The following is a 17,586-nucleotide window of genomic DNA, read 5'->3' as shown; positions in this document are numbered from 1 at the left end:
GTTCTCACCAAGTACTTTTACATTTAACACAAAGCAAGCCTGAAATTCAGCACAAATCGAAGTTTTCACTCCTGTTTGTTTTGACTTCCCTTCCGGTGATTTATTACCTTGGCGCCCTGCCGCACTGTCTGAGCAGCCTTTCATTACTCTGCTCTTTTCTTTCGGACATGATGAAACTTTCTGGCTCCTCAATGCCGCTCCAGCAAGGATGTGCAAGGAACAAGCATGCATCCCTGTGCAGCCACCGTTTCCAAACACCCACCTCCGGCACTGGCCCGTGCTCTCCTGCAAATATGGTGCGTGCCTTGGAGGATGGGAGATGGCTGCACAAACCCAGGGAAAAATAAAATGAAAAGCCATTAATTAAATGAATTAATCAATTAAAAGCCAAACCCATGCCCCAAAACTTTCCTTCTGCTTGCACGCAATTTCATTTGTCTTTAAATTTCTGCTGAAGGGTGGGAGAGGCTGGGGGGGAGCAGGGGTACTACAAGCCCTCCCAGGAAAGGGAAGGTCATGGCAGAGCTCCAAGGAGCCAACTGGCTTCATCATGTGTATGTTTTGTATATGCCCAAGCCTTTGCTTTCTGTGTTTGTTTTGTGCCTCTTGCCAAGGCACTGCAAACTCAGAGCAATGAGTCCAAGGTATTTACTCATTGGTAGTGGTGTTTTGAAATACTCAGCCCTGTGATTTTTCTTCAAGCCAGCTTCATGATGGTTGTTTTGTTCCAGCTTGTCAGCTGGGAGCTGCTGGAGTCAGCACCAAGCTTGAGAGCAGAGCTGCTTGTGTAGTTGGAGTAGAAGAGAAACAAATAGCTGGGATGCTCCCAAAAGAACAGTGAAGAACTGAGCTGGCACCAGCTGTGTGTCAGTCACTCCATCCATGACAATGTAGAGCCATACGTTCAGGTGTGTTTGTATACACACATGGCATCTGGATGGATCTTCATGAGACCTTCTGCAGGCGATCCCTGGCTCTGTAACCCGGCAGTAGTAGAGACCGTGAAATTCATGGCCTTTCACAGGTCCTGCTTGTAACAGCCTGGTTTTGCCAATGGCTCAGCACACTCAATTCTCCTGTTAATGAAGCTTTAATTAGGCAGAGCTATCTGGGAAATGTTTTTTCCACTCCATCAAAGACACCCAGCGAGCACTGCCCTATTCTGCAATTGCATGAGCAAGGTCATAAAAGTGTCTCATTTGCCATTTTTGGGGGGTGGTTTTAAATGTTTTTTTTTGTTAAAACCCCACATCAGATACCACAGAATGTCCACCACCACGCTGCCCAACCACATACCATGACAGCCTGCAAGAGGCAGAGGTGGCTGCCAGAGAATGGGCTGCAGCAAAACCCTGTTGTGGGTCAGCTCTTCCATCAGGTCACCTCGGTGTGCTGAGATGATGGCTCAGAGGGGGGTTACAGCAAGAAGCCTGGAGGCATGAGTTTAGCTGACCTCAAAGGTTCAAAAATTAAGAATAAATAGAAGAAAATATCCCCGTATGTTTTTTTCTGGAGGCAGGATGGCATCTAATATGACTTTTGAATACTTTCTTTTACCAATACAAAGTTTCATTTCTATTCATAAGCCAACACTTGAATATTTAAATTGCAGGGTAGGAATTAAACGAGTGCTTTGAATTTCAAAGCCATGTATTGGCTATTGCACCTTCTATCAGTAAGATCTTGTTAGGTATGATCCAGATAACCCAACCTTCACGCAGGCAATGCTTTTGTAGCTTGTGCACTGTGCATGCAGTGATTCAGTCAAAATGATGTAAAAGCAGAAATATTTATTAGAGGATGGACAGAGTGACTGGGGAAAAGGTGTTTTTCGCAGCGTTGAATTCAAGGACAAAGGCCACCACCACGGGGTGTTTTGAACAGCAAGCTCAAGTAAACACAAGGAAAGTCTTCCTCACCTAACACCTAATTGAGCCTTGCCCTGTCTGCCTCCATGGAAACCTTTGTGCCTCAAGTGGTCAGCCAAGTCCTGTTCTGTTGTTCTCAGAGTAGAAAGATCTGCTCCCTCTGTAACAAGATGGATTTGAGGTTGGCAAGAACAAGTCACATAACACTTAGTCTGAAGTATTTAATCCAGCTAAAACTTAATCTTCTCTACTGACTAATTTGCCAGCCCCAGAGGAAGCTGGGCATCTCCAGTTTGCCATACAGCAGCAGCACCTGGTGCTTTTCCCTGTGTCACTTGCCAGTCTGGAGCAATCAGTCAACTACTTAATAAGCAAAACACTCGAAACCTTTTGTGGTATTTTTCTTTGTTAATATGAAGAGGTGACACACATGTCTAAGCAGCACCGACTCGCCTCATGCTACTTTATATGAATGCGTATAAACACCTGCGACCTGCCATCCCTTCATTTGTCAGTGGGGAGCAATCATTCAGCCACTTAACAATTGCCAGGAGAGAAGCTCTGAGGCTTTCAAACTGGAAATTAAAGAGCAGCACTTTGGTGAATGATTGCAGTGCCCTGACGAAGCATCCTAGAGTCTTGAAAATAGCCATGCTTTTTGTATACACTTATGAAGAGTTGACAGCTGATTTCTTACTCTCATTTCTAAGGAGGCTGGGTAAATTCTGTAATTAATGGCCATTAGGGATTTAGAAGACAAATGAGTTATTCATTAGCTCGATGTCCAAACTAATGAGCAATAAATGCTTATGAAAGACATGATTTATTTAGTATTTAGAATCTGTGTCACTATGTGATACCTGATGAAGATGCCAAGAAATTGAGATGACCTACACCCCAGAGCCACAAGAGACAGCCACGTGCTTCTCAGGAGAACATGGGTGCCAAGTCTGGGGGACTCCTGGAAGTCAGCAGACCTTGCATGACTAATAAGGGTCAGCCCAGCCAGCCAAGACCAAGCTTCCTCTCAATGTTGGATGCTTTCCTAGTGCTTGGGTGCAGGATAATCATTCCTGGCTATTTGGGAGAGCCTCTCCAAGGCATTCATTGTGCACAGGGCACAGTCCTACGCCACACATTGTTGTCCCAGAGCTATTTGTGGACTTCCCATGATACCACCCAGATGAACAATCCAACTGCAGCAGGAGCCCAACTATGCTGCTGCCTTGTAACCATTTGTTCTGATCTGTGATCATTCCAGGTTTTCCATTCACCTCACCTTTTCTTCCCTCAGACAACACCAGCATGTCAGAATGTCAAAAGCAATGGAAACTGCAGGAAAGTAAATTACTATTTGTCCCAAGAAAAATCTTAATCTGCACTCTACTTAAGCAAGCCAGGAGAGGCAAGGTGGGTGGCAGCTGTAGAGGTCCCCACACATGGCACAGTGGGTTGGGATAGGTCTTGAGTGACCAAATAAAAGGACACCTCCATTGCCGTCTTTCAAAGTCATGAAAAGCTGGCCTTTAATTAAGACATTCTTAAAAGATAGATGTCACTGGGATTTGCTGAAGTGGACAGTTAAGAAATCTGAAAAATAATTCAAAATGAAAAGGATCTCTTCAGATGTGTGATTTTTGGCATAGGGCTCTTGTGAGCCACAAGTAATTAATGCAGAAAACGGGGTAAGCTCATTTTACTCCTGAACCAGCTCCACCACATCCCTGCCTGAAATGAGGAGAGCAAGCACAACATCCCAAGGTGGAGGAAAGAAGGTAAGAGAGCACGTTGCTGTGGCCTTGCAGTGTTTGCATGCCTGTGGCTCTTTATTTGAGATGCTGGAAGCTATTGCCAGTGGTGCAAAGCAGGTTCTTGATGCCTTCCGTGTCTCCACAAAGCTCCTTCCACGTTACGTTCCTTTGGCAGGGCTCAGGGTTGCTTCTTTAGATTTGGGAGACTTGAGAGGGATCCTTGAAGTGACCACAGGTTCCTCTCGTTTAACCATGTCAAAGCTCAGCCTCCAGAGGGCTTTGGGTTGACCCTTCCCATCTCTGAGCTACTGAATTAAACTTGTCCATCTTGGCACAGTGCTGTGGTTCTCAATCAGGAGCAAGCAAAATGGTGCTTGAATAAGACAAGTGGTTTTGTGAAACATTGGCACAGACTGATTTATGCTAGTTAAGAAAGACATTTATTGTTTCCTTGCATAAGCAGCAGCAGCAGCAAAGGTAATGCATTCTCCCTTGCTGTTTTGAAGAAGGTTGTAGCCTTTTTTAATGTTTGACCTTCAAGCTCTACAGAAAACTTGCGTATGAAAAGCTCCTGTGAGTAATCCCATTTGTAGTCACTGTAGTTGCATTCTGCAGAGGTTTGGTATAAATCTCTTACCTTGGAATAGCAGGTGATAAAGCAAGGATGTTTTCTTTATTTTTAATAAATGGATTATTTGGCATTCAGAAATCTTCACTTAAGCCTCAGGCTCTGAATTATGCTATTGCAAAGAATATTTTTAACTTAATTGAAGAGTGGTTCTTAAAGACTGTAGCTCTGGCCACGGTGGGCCCTTCTGTCACAAAGCCAGCCCTGGGTGATGCTGTGTACCTGTGGGATTACGTGGGTGTGCAAAACCCAGAATGCAGCGTGGGCTGGATTGCCTGAGTCCTTTGCAAACACTTCTGATTAACTCAAGGATGAATGAGAAAATGGGGTCTGGAGGTAATTTTTCTTGTCTTATTGTTTCCTTAGTCAAAGTCTCTTTCTTGGCAGCTTGTAGAAGTTCATAAAACACAAGTGACAGAAGAGTAGGGTTTTTTTGCAGGGCCAGAAGTTGCTCAGTCATGACAAGCATCTGCCAAGGGCACCCAGACCAGAGCACCTGTGAGCATTTGGCTCCACCAACCCCTGATCTTCTAAGGGGTCAACCTGATCAACTAAAGAGGTATTTGGGTTTCTCAGGGTTCAGTTTCATATTTGCCTTCCAGGATGTTGGTTTCAGACTGGGCAAGAAGGTGAGCTGGACTCTTGCTTTTTCATTAATTTTATGATATGTGTGGGGGTGAGATACCAAAAAGAAAGTGTGAGGGATTGAGAGCAAAATTGGCTTGCTCATTCTGCAGAATGAGTGCTGAAATTATATTTTCTGTGTAGCAAACAGACATGATTTTGAACATCTGCACAGACAAAGCACTGGGGGATGGCAAATGGATCCTGGCAGGGGAATGGGTCTCTGTGGTAAGTTCAGCTGAAAACTGGGACTTCTTTGACTGAGCTATGAGGAAATGCATCCTCCTTCCATTATGAACACATCAGGCTTCAATTGTAAGGAAATAACTTATTCTCTTAAGGCCACGTATCAAAATATTCTCATCTGTCTCTTTATCTGTTGTAAGGATATGCGTCATCTCTCACCTGAGCCTCAGAAAACCAGCCCTTCCTGTTGCCTGCTCATAAAATGCATGCTGAGGAGCAAATCCCAAGCCCTTTGCAGATAATGGAAGCATTCAAGGCATGAAGCAGCTTCTCAGTGTTGAGGCTTTCTCACCTGTGGTCAGTATTTAAGATACAGAGAACTTGGTGGGATGACTTTGAAGATGTTGTTGAGGGCTCTGGAGCTCAGAGAATGAAACACATTTCTGTAGAACAGCTGAGAGTAAGATCACAGAATCATAGTATCACAGAATGAATTGAGTAGGACGGGACCTTAAACACCATCTAGATCCAACCCTCATGAAATGGGTACTGCCAATTGCTTGGGCCGGAGCTGAGTTTTGGATTCCTTGAATGCTTGGTCTAGTTTGGTGGTTAAGAGGACAGAACACGGCCCAAGACATTCTCAGGTTACTGCTCTGTAATGGGCAAGCCATGTGGGACAGAGTACTGTTTTAATCTATTCCTAAACAAACAACAAGCCAGCAACACAATGACTCACACCAAACCAAACTCCCAAGCTGGTGTCCATCAGCAGCACCCTCTATCCTATGAGCTTCTCTGTGTATCTTCTTTTTGTAGTTAGAAGCAGGAAAACAATCTTTATGGCTTTTCTGTTTGGCATCATACTATTCGGGATGGGCTGCTTTTTATGAAGTATTTGAAATGTTTTGGGAATATTTGTTGTGATTAAAATCACATTGCAGCTGGGATTGTTTCACCTGCCCTGCAAGAGCTCGGTCAGCTTGGAAATGAGAAGAATTGCTCTGAAGTGCAAAGTCATCCCATGGGAAGTGAGAACAGAAAATTTCCAAAGGAAAATGCTCGAACCAGTTCAACATGTTTTTTTCCTTGTGAAGTGGCTGAAAGCACTTGCCATATCTGACACTGTTGCTTATTTTAAACTTTCCTCTCCCCCTCCCCTTCCTAAAATCACATCTCAGTGAACTTTTACTGAAAATTTAGAGATTCTGTGCTCATAATCAGACATCATGCTATAACAAAGAAAGCATAACATTTCATTGCCTGTTCCAGTATCTACCACGAGAAGAGCACAATAAAAGGAAGCCCTTTTAAAATACATTATTCCAGGATTGAGATGCATTGGCAAGGATGATGCTTCACCGCATTGAGATCTTTTAGTAGCTTACAGTCAAACAAGCTTTAATATTTATATAGTTGGAGATATAGACCCCTCTGTACAAATATTTGGAGTTTCAATTGTAAAAAAAAATATAGTTCTTTCCTGAAGCTGCCATTACTGCCAGCATTTCCACCCTGCCAACAAACAAACAAGCATTGTCCCTCTAGACAAGGACAATAAGGATGCCTCAAACGCTTTTTATTATAACTTTCAATCAAAGTAGATTTCAAAGTTGCAGAGGGTCTTTTATTTATGGAAAATTCATTTCAAGAAGGAAAAAAAAAACAACACATTTTTAGCGGCTGAGAAAAATTACAGCAATTTGGAAAGAGATCTTTTAAGTTAAAAAAAGTGGTCACTTTTTAATAACCATCAGTTAACAGAACCATTGAAAAATATCCAAGAGAAGAGCTGTGTTTCAAAGCCTGCCAAGGCAGATGCAGCTTCAAGGCTTTGCCTTTATTTCCTGGAGTTTTTTCCCCCACCTGCTCTGTTTGTGATAGAAATCACTTCCAAGGGCTTTGCCCAGCCTGAAGGAAGTTTTTGGAGGAAATTCTGGAGATGGCGTTAACAAACCCTTTTCTAACCACGAGCAGTGCTTTCAGAGGATGAGCAGATGTCAAGTTCCCTCTCCATGAACATCCTGGTAGCAGGGACACTGCCAATCACATCATACACAGAGATGGTAGCAAAGCAGGGGCCAGGGCTTCACTCTCATTCAGGGTAAAACAGCTCAACTTCTGCCGGTGGGATCAGTGCAGTGTTTGGGGCAGTCAGGGCATGTGAAGATCCTGTGTCACAGCTGCAGTGGGACCAGGAGGCTGCCACCACATGATGTCTGTGGAAGAAACCAGGGATTTGGATATTTATTTGGATTTGGTTGCATGGATTTGGACACAGGCTCTCTGTAGGCAGTGCCAAAGCTCATTGCTTTCAGTGGTGCTGCACTGGGATCCTGGGGCATCTCACTTTGTGCAGTAGGGTGTCTTGGATTAGCAGTGTTTGCAGCCCATAATGGAGATTCACAATCTTCCCTTTATCTGTGCAATCAGACCACAAGCAAGCTTGTGTTTGACCAAAAATTTTGGTAAAATATTCAAGGTCAGGGGAAAATGTAACTAAAAAAACAAAGAAGACTACTTAAATCTTGCAGAAGGAAAAAGAGCTAGTCAATATTAATCAATGGTTAGATGTTAATTAATGTCTTGTTTCTCTAGCCAAACACCATCAAGCTGGCAAACCACTTTTAACCTCACTTCCAGGTAAATTATGTTTAGTTGCCCTTTTGTCCAACACACTTTGTATACAAATGAGCAGAAACTCCCGGTGGGCTCCACTGAAAGGTTAGCAGCCACACACAGCATTCGGGATGAACGTTAGAAATCTTCTCAATACAAATGAGCGTTTCAGCTATGAATGCTTGGATGTGATTAATAGGGACAAATTTTCCTTGGATGAGAGTCTGGAAGGTACAGTGGCAGGAGCGGTTGTTAATCATGGTGCCAAGGTGTCTGCAGTTAAGTATTGTGTACTCCAGCATCGTAACTATTGTTATGACATCAAAATGTGTCTCTGGGATGGATGGTGCGTAATCCGTGTTATGTTTAAAGATAAGCATGAGAGAGTAGGAGTGTAATGAGAGACCAGTCCCTCATTTACAATCTTTGCAGACTGGATTGTCAAAATATCTCAGAACGAGTTTGGCAGATTTGTCACTTCCCCTTCCTGATGCACAGCTCTTATTTAATTATTAACGCAAGCTGCTCAGGGTTGTCTCAGCAGGAAGGAAGAAAAGACTCTGTTGGAAATGATGGAAGTAGACTTGAAAAATCTCCAGAGCGTATTCGTCATGTAAGGCCTTTTAAGGTTGTATCAGAGGATAATATGTCATGAAAAGCTAACTGTGATCACACCTGATCCAAAGTCTGTTCAAGCTGATAAGGTATTTCCATTTCTTCAGTTAGCTTTGGGCCAGTTCTCAAGAGCTGTGATGAAAAGAAGTAAGCACAGAGGGACAGGAGCCATGCCAGCCAGCCACCGCTTCATGAATCACTCCTCTTGCCTAGCACCACCCTACTAATTGCAGGTTTGGCTGGTTAATGAGCCTTCATTCCCTTTTCCATCTTGGCTCATATGGGTTTTATGCCTTCTAGATGTGGTGGTCACCCACCACTTGCTGTGTAACTCCCTGAGGCTGTGGGGTGCAGGGCTAGGTGCTGGCAGTGCTGCTCAGGCCATGATTTTTAATGACATTTAGATGCTATCAGGAGCAGCGATACCTGGATTCACACCAGCTGAAAAGCGCATCTTACTGCAGATAGGGAATGGAAAAGGTTTGCCAGCAGAAGACATGCCTGCATTCAAAAGTGCCAGCAAGCTCTTGTTAGTGCAGACAAAAATCTTGGGAGAGGTTCCCTCCCTGGATGACATTTTTGGCAGTTTTCTGCATATTTTCCCCTTCTGCAATGAACATGGATGGCTTTGGAGATTTTTTTTTAGCTGTTGGTGTCTTAAACAGAAAGCTCTCTAACTAGGATTAAGACACTTAGAAAAAAAAAACACAAAAAAACCTAATGCCACATCTGTGAAGCATTTTTTTCTTTAATTCAGGAAGCAAAATTACTGAAGTAATTAAGTACTCCACTTAGTTCTTCTAAGCTGTTTCTACGCGCTTTCCTTTTTGTCTTCGTCCCAGTAGAATTGGTGTTGGATTCTAATGAGTAAGACAGAATGAGCTCGTTATATTTGTTTCTGAATTGGGCAATTGATTGTTAGAAAAAATAGTTTATGCTTCCAAGGATAATAGAGATGCATCTGTGGCATTTAGCAGCAGCAGATACATACATCTCACGCTCAGTAATGGTGGCAATCGAGCAGTAATGGAGGAGGAGCAGACCTCAGGGGAGATTCCACAAAATGGTAGATTTATTCCCTGTAATTAGTCTTCTCACTTGCCAGCTTTTTTTTTTTTCCCCACTAGTGTGGCAAGGAGAAAAACCTCAGGAGAGAGCTGTGAAATTTCCTGCTCTTCCCTTAATTCCAAAACAATATCCCCATTGTGTTTACATCTGTCCTTGGTAAAATATATTGCCGGTTTTCCATTATTCTCTGCCAGTCTGTTAATAATCTCCCTTCTCGTGTTTTCCCGATGACAGATGGTCACCATCAGCAGTGTTTCTAGAAAGTAGCTGGGATATTGAGAAGTCCTTACCAACAGCGTGAGTACCGGGTCAACAGGTTGAAACTGGAGTCACTGACACAGATAAACACTGGGCCAGGTGGGTCTAAGTCACCTTTTTGGCTACTTGTGCCTAGGGTATGCTTTCCTCACCATTGAAACAACCTCTGCACTGCTGGGAGCTTGACTTCAACAATATGCAAGCTTGGTGAAATCCATAGCACTCACTTTCCATAAAAAATAAAACACTTTTCTTTCAGTTTTGGAAAGAAAACAGAAATTCCTGTCTTGTCTCAATATCAAGGTTTGATTTTGTGTCTTTTTAATTTTTACCTTTCACAGAACAGAAAGAGCCCCTGACTGCTCCAGTTCTCGTACCTGAGTTGCCAAGACTTCTTTGGCTTGTTGTGAGCTTCCTTTTTTCCCCCTCCAGTTTAATTTGATTGTGCTAAGATTGCTTCTGAAACACAGCGTCTAAATTCTGACTCCAGACTCCATGAAAAAGCTCCTTTGGTTTTATATTAATGGATGATTTTGACAGTCTGTTGGAGGTTCACCACATTTCCTCTCATTGCTTATGGTGTACATTTGGATTCTCTTTTTCTCTGTCCATTCTGAAAGCTGGATGCTGTCCTCGCCATTTACTTGCACACTTTTCTGGCTTAAAGACAGTTGTTCCTTGAAAGACACCAGCAGCCTCCAGTAACCTGGGTGGTCCCCTCTTAAACCTTAAATTACTCTTGATTTCGGTGAGAACCGCAGAAAATGATACAACAAAGGATTTTGCACATTCACCTCATTCATGAAGAATACTGGTGGGTATAAACCATCCTGACCCCAGCAGACCTGTGATAATTTACCTCAGCTTGTGGACCTGCCTGGGTCTGTGTAAACCTGATGGTGGGATCTTCCTTTCTCAGCTGTGACTAAAATATTTTCCGCTAAACCAACCTCACACACTTGCTTCTCTTCATCTTATCGTGTTGACTGGAGCTGACATAACATTACTGTTGTGTCATGCAAGACAAACAAGGTGCTCTTAAAATATTAAGAAAGACTTCTGCTGATTGGTAACATCAGTATCTTCAAATACTGCCAGCTACCAAGATCTCATGTGAAAAAGACTGAATATTGGAAAACTAAAGGTCAGAAATGTCAATAGAGCAGCGAAAACATGAGTTTCCCTCCCTGAAGGGTAAATGATAGCTATCATCTGGTTTATAAATTTATATCATATGAACATCTTGGAACCATTTACAGCTGAAGAGCAGAAGATGTGCAAATGAATAGGAGGAAAATAACCCTAAAGATGTGGAAAAGTATTCACAAATACTTTGTTAGAAAGCCTTAGCTGTGGTACTTGGTTTAGCTGGGCAATGAGTCTTCCTGCACTGGAGGAGGAAGTTCTTCTGTTCAAATACCTATCATTTTTAAGAAACATGAATGAGAAAACTAAGCTGTTCTCTTCTGTGCATTTGCACCAACATTTTCTGGATGATTTTCTAACTCTGCATCCTTCATTGTTGTATACCACAGAACTGAAGGATGGTGTGGGACTGCATCCAGCATGATGGGTGAAGAGAGAAATGTCAGTAATCAGGGTTAAACTGCAGAAGTATTAATGTGAGAGAAAGCTGCAATCCAGAGGCTCAGATAAAGTGCTCTTCATGGCAGCATTATAATGCCTTTGGGTCACAAGCCTGCAAATCATTACACTTTCTAATAATCACTGCAGCTCATATTAAAATGCCTTGTTAAAATAACCATCCCGGGAGAGTCTCTGCTGCTTTCTGCACCAAAATCAGCATGGGGGTGACTGCAGGGCATGTGGCTGGGTAGTGTGTGCTGCCCAGCAGGCTCAGGAGAAGGTGCAAGAGCGAGCCCCAGGTTGGTGCCCATCAGGAGTAGTGAGTCTTTAACACGATGGAAAGCACAGCAATGATAACTAAGTCCTAGGCTGCAGCAAGTGAGAATTTGCTCAAATACAACAGCAGTGAGCACAAAAATAAGAGAAAGAAACTACTTATCTTCAGAAGACCTCAGGTACACAGGGATCTCTAGCAAAATACTTTTGCCTCCTCTGCCAACCCTCAAATGAAGTCTGGGAAGGGGTGCATCCTGGCTTCTCCACTTCCAGTCACCCAGGAGCATTGCGTGCACCTGAGCTTCTCTGGGTTGGCCCTGCCTTTCCACCAGGTGCTCAATCACTGCTTCAAGCAGAGACCCAGCATTTCCAACACAGAGTCCATCCCTAATTCTTGGGCAACTAGCAGAAACGTGCTCAATGATCATGCAGGTTCACCCTCAGATGTGTCTCTGTGGGGAGGGGGTGGGAAGATGGGGACTCTTTCCCTCAGTGGGAAGCTGTGCCCACCCAAGGGTTGCTACTGACAGTGAAAAGGAGGTGGTGAAGGATTCATAAAAGTCCCTGAGGCTTCTTAGCAATGTTCAGTTCTGGCTGCTACTTCAGGGCTATAAGCAGCTGAGAAAGCTGATGGGAGCTGTGCTGAGTGATGGACAGGAGGCTCGTGGCCCTGAGTGGGCTCTGGGTTTTCAAGAGGAGAGGAAGGACTGGAGTAGGATTTCTTTTATGAGTGTGATAACAGCTGAGAGGGACTCAGAGCAACAGAGAAGTCTGGCTCCAGGAGGTACTTAGCCTCTGACTCACTGCTAGGCTAACCCTAGAAAGACCTTCTAAGGGAAGCTTCAAATGTCAGAGAAGGAGCTATCCAGCTCAGTAATTGCCATAGATGAATTCCTAGGAGATAACCACCTCAGTGTGCGCTCCACATCGGCCAAGGCAGAGCTTTGTCTTTCCCTCACTATTTGTGTCACCAGCTCCACAACTTGTCCTGTGTGCCCTGCAAGGACTGTATATGAGGATGTTTCTTCTATTTCTTCAGGTCTTCTTTTCCTTCCTCTGGTATTGCAGGGAGGGAGGGGCATCACATGCCCTGAGAGAGGATGAGGAAGGTCTGCTCAGCTCTCCCTTCTTGCCCACACATGGAGTCCGGGTTAGGGACTGGGCCCAGGAGGATGCCATCCCCCATGGATGTGAGTATGCTGCATGCCAGAAGCCTATGCTGAATCCCAGCTGTGCTTTAGGAGGGAAGGAAAATCACTCTGGGCTTTAGGACCATGCTGGAGCTCCCACTTAGGATCCTGGAAAAGAAAGCAGGGTTTAGAGAAGGAGATCTGAAGTCTGTGTCTGTAAGAACAGCAAGCAGCCCTGTGTCTGGCTGAGGTCCAGTCTGGATTAATAAGAGTTCAATCCCCATTTTATTATCTAGCTTGCAAAAAACACCTGCAGATCAGCACAACTATGGTGTTCACAAGGCCTTCCTGCAGCCATTTCTCTCCTCCTTTCACTTAACTTCCTGGAAGAGAATGAAATTCTACATAGGAACTGCTTGTTTCTTCTTATTCTGGCCACAAGATGCTTCCTTTAGCAGAATGGCCACAGAAGTGTTTCCATGAAGAACATGAATTTTATGATCTTTTTTTCCCTTAAAGAAACCTTTTTTTGCTATTTCCCTGTTGTAAAAACCCATCCTGGTGGGATTTTTATCTAGATTCTCTGTGATAAAGAAAGCACAGCCTAAAGAAGTGCTCATAGTCCAGTGAGCATGTCAGGGTCCAAAATCCGTGTTATTCTTTACACTCATAGCATCATGTGTTTCTAGATGAGGAAATTTGGGAATCTCTCAAGGGATGCTCACTCTAGAGCTTTTGCCTTTGCACAGCAGCTTGTCTGATTCATCATGGATTTCATGTCTCCATCCCTGGAGTCGTTCAAGGTTAGGCTGGATCGGGCTCTGAGCACCCTAATCTAGCTATAGGTATCCCTGTTCATTGCAGGGGAGTTGAACCAGATGACTGTTAAAAGTCCCTTCCAACTCAAATGATTCTATGGTTTTATAATTTACATAGAGGATGATTTTCACTCCACCACTGGAGAAGTGTCTATGCTCAAAAGGAGTGGGTTTTATAGTATGTGAGAAGATACTAGAGACAGTGGTCTGGCACTTGGAAGATATATTTAAAGCTGAGGTGAATGTAGCATATCATTAGGACAGCTTTTGTGGGAGCTAAGCGGTGCTTGAGAGGGCTGTGCAAAACAAGAAATGGACAAAAAGGGACCATGTTCATAGCAGGAGCTAATGCAAATAGCTCCCCAGATATCAACAGAGCAATGTTGATTTCTACCAGCTGCAGATGTGACCCAGGTCACAGCTCCCTGCTCCATCTCCCACACTGGGTGATGCTTGGAGGCCTTTTGCTGAAGTCTTGTCACCCAGGACCCCCTCACTGAGCCGGGCCCCACGTGTTTACCCAGACCACACATTTCATCCTCGCCTCCTCAGTGTGCTGCATCTGCCCCACGGGGTCACAGCATGTCATGCAGGAACAGGCCACAGTGACATGCTGGCCTGTGATCAGAAGTGGCACTGTACATCCAGGAGCAACAGAGAGAAAATGTTGAAAAAGTGATTTTTTTTCCCCTCCCTCCCCCCCCAATGTTTTCCAGTCCATGAGGTGGAAAACCCCAGAGCACTGTGACTACAGTAGCCTTTGGTGAAAAGAGATGCTTTTCTCCCTTCTCATGCCCTCCTCATGCCTTGAAAGGGCCTCTGAAGAAAATAAACTGGAAGTAGGGAACTTCCCCACCCTTTGCCTTGCAGTTCTAGAATATAAACACAGAAGTGAAGGATATTCTTCCTCCGCCCATCTATCTGCTAACTGCAGGCAGACCCACTTACAGCACTGTGCAGCTATTGAAGGCAGATAGAAATAACTAGATCTTCTGAGGCAGGGTATTTCCCGTCCCTCCAGCATCGCTATAGGAGTCTGTCCCTGCTTGTTACTGGAGAAATTTTATAGCCTTGCAAGTTAAGTCAACAGTCTTTACCCACATCTGGGAAATATGCCCTTGTTATTTAGCCCTGGGATCCTCATCTCAGGGCCATGGGTAATCGGAATTAGCTGTTACTCATCCAAACAGTGCCACTGAAGTTTATTTTGATCTCGTTTCTACTCATAAAATGTCTGGAGGGTTTCTGAAGTGTGTTGAGAGCCTTCCACCCCCACAGAGCTCCTCGCTTTGCTACTCCACGAAGTCAAAGCATCTCCTTTAAAACCAGAGAGAAGCGCCACCAGAACAGCAACACAATCCTGATGTTCATGTGAGCCTCAGCTGGCAAGAACCTTCCGGTAATTCCTTTTTGGATGCCAAACAGAATTAAAGCCAGAAAGGGCACTTCCAGCCTGATCTTGGCATGTGCCAAGCATTCTTCTTCTCCCTAAGCTCCAGCAAGTGTGATTGCACTTCTGTCTGTATGTGCCTCTTTCCCACATACTGTAGTCTTCCAAAATCCAATTGTGGGCTATCTGGAGTTGTCTGTGTGAAGGAAAACTCTTGCTCTGCCTTGAATCTAGTTTGAATGAATTTGAGCACCAAAAAAAAATACAGTGAGGAAGAAAGAGCAGCTTTCTCCCTGCCCAGTAAAACCACTGTGGGCACAGAGCTGACCACATCAGGCTGACAGACAAGTCACCAGCACTGCGCTATGCAGAGCACATTTTAATGACAGCAGTCATTTCCCATTATTTCACCCAGCTGCTCAGTGCTAGAGCAGTCGGCAAGGTCTCCTGTCCATCTGCTGGGCAGTGGGTGAGAGAAGGGCTCACATGCCCTTGTGACTATCTTTTTCATGTGTTCACCTTGTCCACCTGTCCACCTTGTCCACTTGTTCTCCTTGCTGTTCCTTCCTACAAGCCTGCACAGTACCAGAGATGACACTCAACTCAAGCACACTGACTCACTCCCAGTGCCCCAACACAGGTTAAGAGTGAAGTTAGTAGGAGAGAGCTAGAAGGATAACTCATGTGCCAAGAACCTGGTGGTTTCTTAGAACACAGTGATTTCTCATGGTGGTTTCTCTCTGCTTTCAGAAAGCTTCAAAGCAAGAGAAGGCACCTTCCTGCTAAGCCAGCTACAGTTTCAGGATGATGCAGGAGCTCCTGGGTGAGTTTTCCTGCCCTGCACCACACAGAAGGTCAGATGAGATTATTATAATGGTCCCGCTGGCCTCAACATCTGTGAAAGTCTGCTGCAGTGCCTTTGAATAGCCATTCAGCTTAGCAAGAGATGATGGGTTTTTTTTCTTCCTGTTGGCATGTTATCAGAAGAGATCAGACTAATTGTGCACTTATCTGGAATTACAGTTATGAAGCTGCTCTAATAAGGCAGTAATTCATCTCTTGAGTGATTTATGGCCCAAGCCTGAAAGCCCTCTGAATCCCTTGACTCCAGCAGGATTTCCTAAAGCAGCAAGATACAAGGTCATTGAAGAGCTGCCGTTGCATTTTTTGATACCCTGATGGAATGGAACCAGCCCCTTCACATCACCACTTCCATATTAGTACATATTACACCAAGTTGCCCTGGGATACGTGCAGTTTGTGTACTATTTTCTTATTCACAAGCCATACTTACCTTACAGCCCCAAAAGTCATCTCCTGCCTTCTCCCTGTGTGGCACCTCAGTTGTTTGGGAGGGGATTTAGGTAGAATTTCTTTTTCACTTTGGAACTTGCACTGCTAAAATTCATTTTGCTTCTACAAAGATGAGCAAGGAGCTTTTATAGTCCCTGTGAAGTAGTTTTAACCTAGGACTCAAAAGACAAAGACCACTGTTGAATAGCAATGTTTATTTAGCACTTTAACATTTAAATCTCTGCATTTGGATGTGTCTTTCGTTTTGAACTGGAGGCACAAGTTCCTCTATTTGCCTGCAAAACTCTTTTTTCATCTTGCACCGAATCCCCAGAAAATCCTCAAATATTCCTGCAAATCTCAAAGATATTAAGGCATTAGCCCCCCTTCCTCCCCATTTAGACCTTTGAAGGCTGATGTGACTGGAATGATTCTGGAGTTGCAGCTCTGAGTCTGAATAAAAAATGAAGCAAAGCATTTTGCGCTACTGTAGCCAGTACAATAACTAATTACTTATAGATTTTAGGTCACATTTGAAAAAGACAAATACTGAAATAAATGGATAATCACTGGGTGCTACCGCTAGCAGTTTGTTTAAATACTTTGGGCTATGTTCATCTTGATGTTATGGCAGAACAGCTGCCTGCACTGACATGTATCCATCCAGCCTTGCACCAATGCCAGTGGGAGCCAGCCTGGCCCCTTCCCTCAGAGCAGAGCCTTGCATCTCAGGCTGGTTGGAAGAAATGGAAGAAAACCATTATGTTTAGCAGAGAAAGCTAAGAAACCTGTCCACAGATTTGTGCTGATGAGTTCTGACTCTAATTCACAAGCAACAGAAGACTTTGGAAGAGAGGGATGAAAATGCAATTAGTGACCCATATATTACAAGATGAGTCTGATCTTTAGATATACCCAGCATGCATATCAATTTTTTACCTCTCTAAGATGAGCAGAGAAGCCATTCTTTTATTACACCTGACATTTAATATGATGGCTTTAATGTACTTTTAAAAAGAACAACAACCCTCAGACAGAACGATATCTTAGCTGTGAACAAATGAAATTGCCTTTTTACAATTTCATCTGGAATTATTAATAATTTTGCTAGGGTGTATTGGATGCATTCAGCATAAACCTGAGGCTATAAAACCCAAAGGACCTGGCTTTTAGTTAGAAATGTTTTGCTTTTCAGCATCCCTCAGTGCCTGGGTGGTGCTTTGAATTGCCTGTGACTTCTGTTGAGGCAATGAATATCTCATTCAGCCTCCGATCACACCCCACTGGTAACCTGCAGCCCTCCCCTCCATGTTGCTGTTTTTGTGGTTTGACAGCTATGCCAACACTGAGATGTGGTTAAATCAATACTCCTGACTTATTAACACATATTCTCAGTGCTATCCTCTGTGATCTAAAGCTCCAGGGCTGTGAGATCTGCACATCATTTTGTTTACCTAATGGTCTCTGACCATTGC

The sequence above is a fragment of the Excalfactoria chinensis genome, chromosome 7 (genome assembly GCF_039878825.1).
Source record: "Excalfactoria chinensis isolate bCotChi1 chromosome 7, bCotChi1.hap2, whole genome shotgun sequence".
Taxonomy (NCBI): domain Eukaryota; kingdom Metazoa; phylum Chordata; class Aves; order Galliformes; family Phasianidae; genus Excalfactoria; species Excalfactoria chinensis.
The sequence above is the reverse complement of the archived record's forward strand: the minus strand, read 5'-3'. Positions refer to the sequence as shown.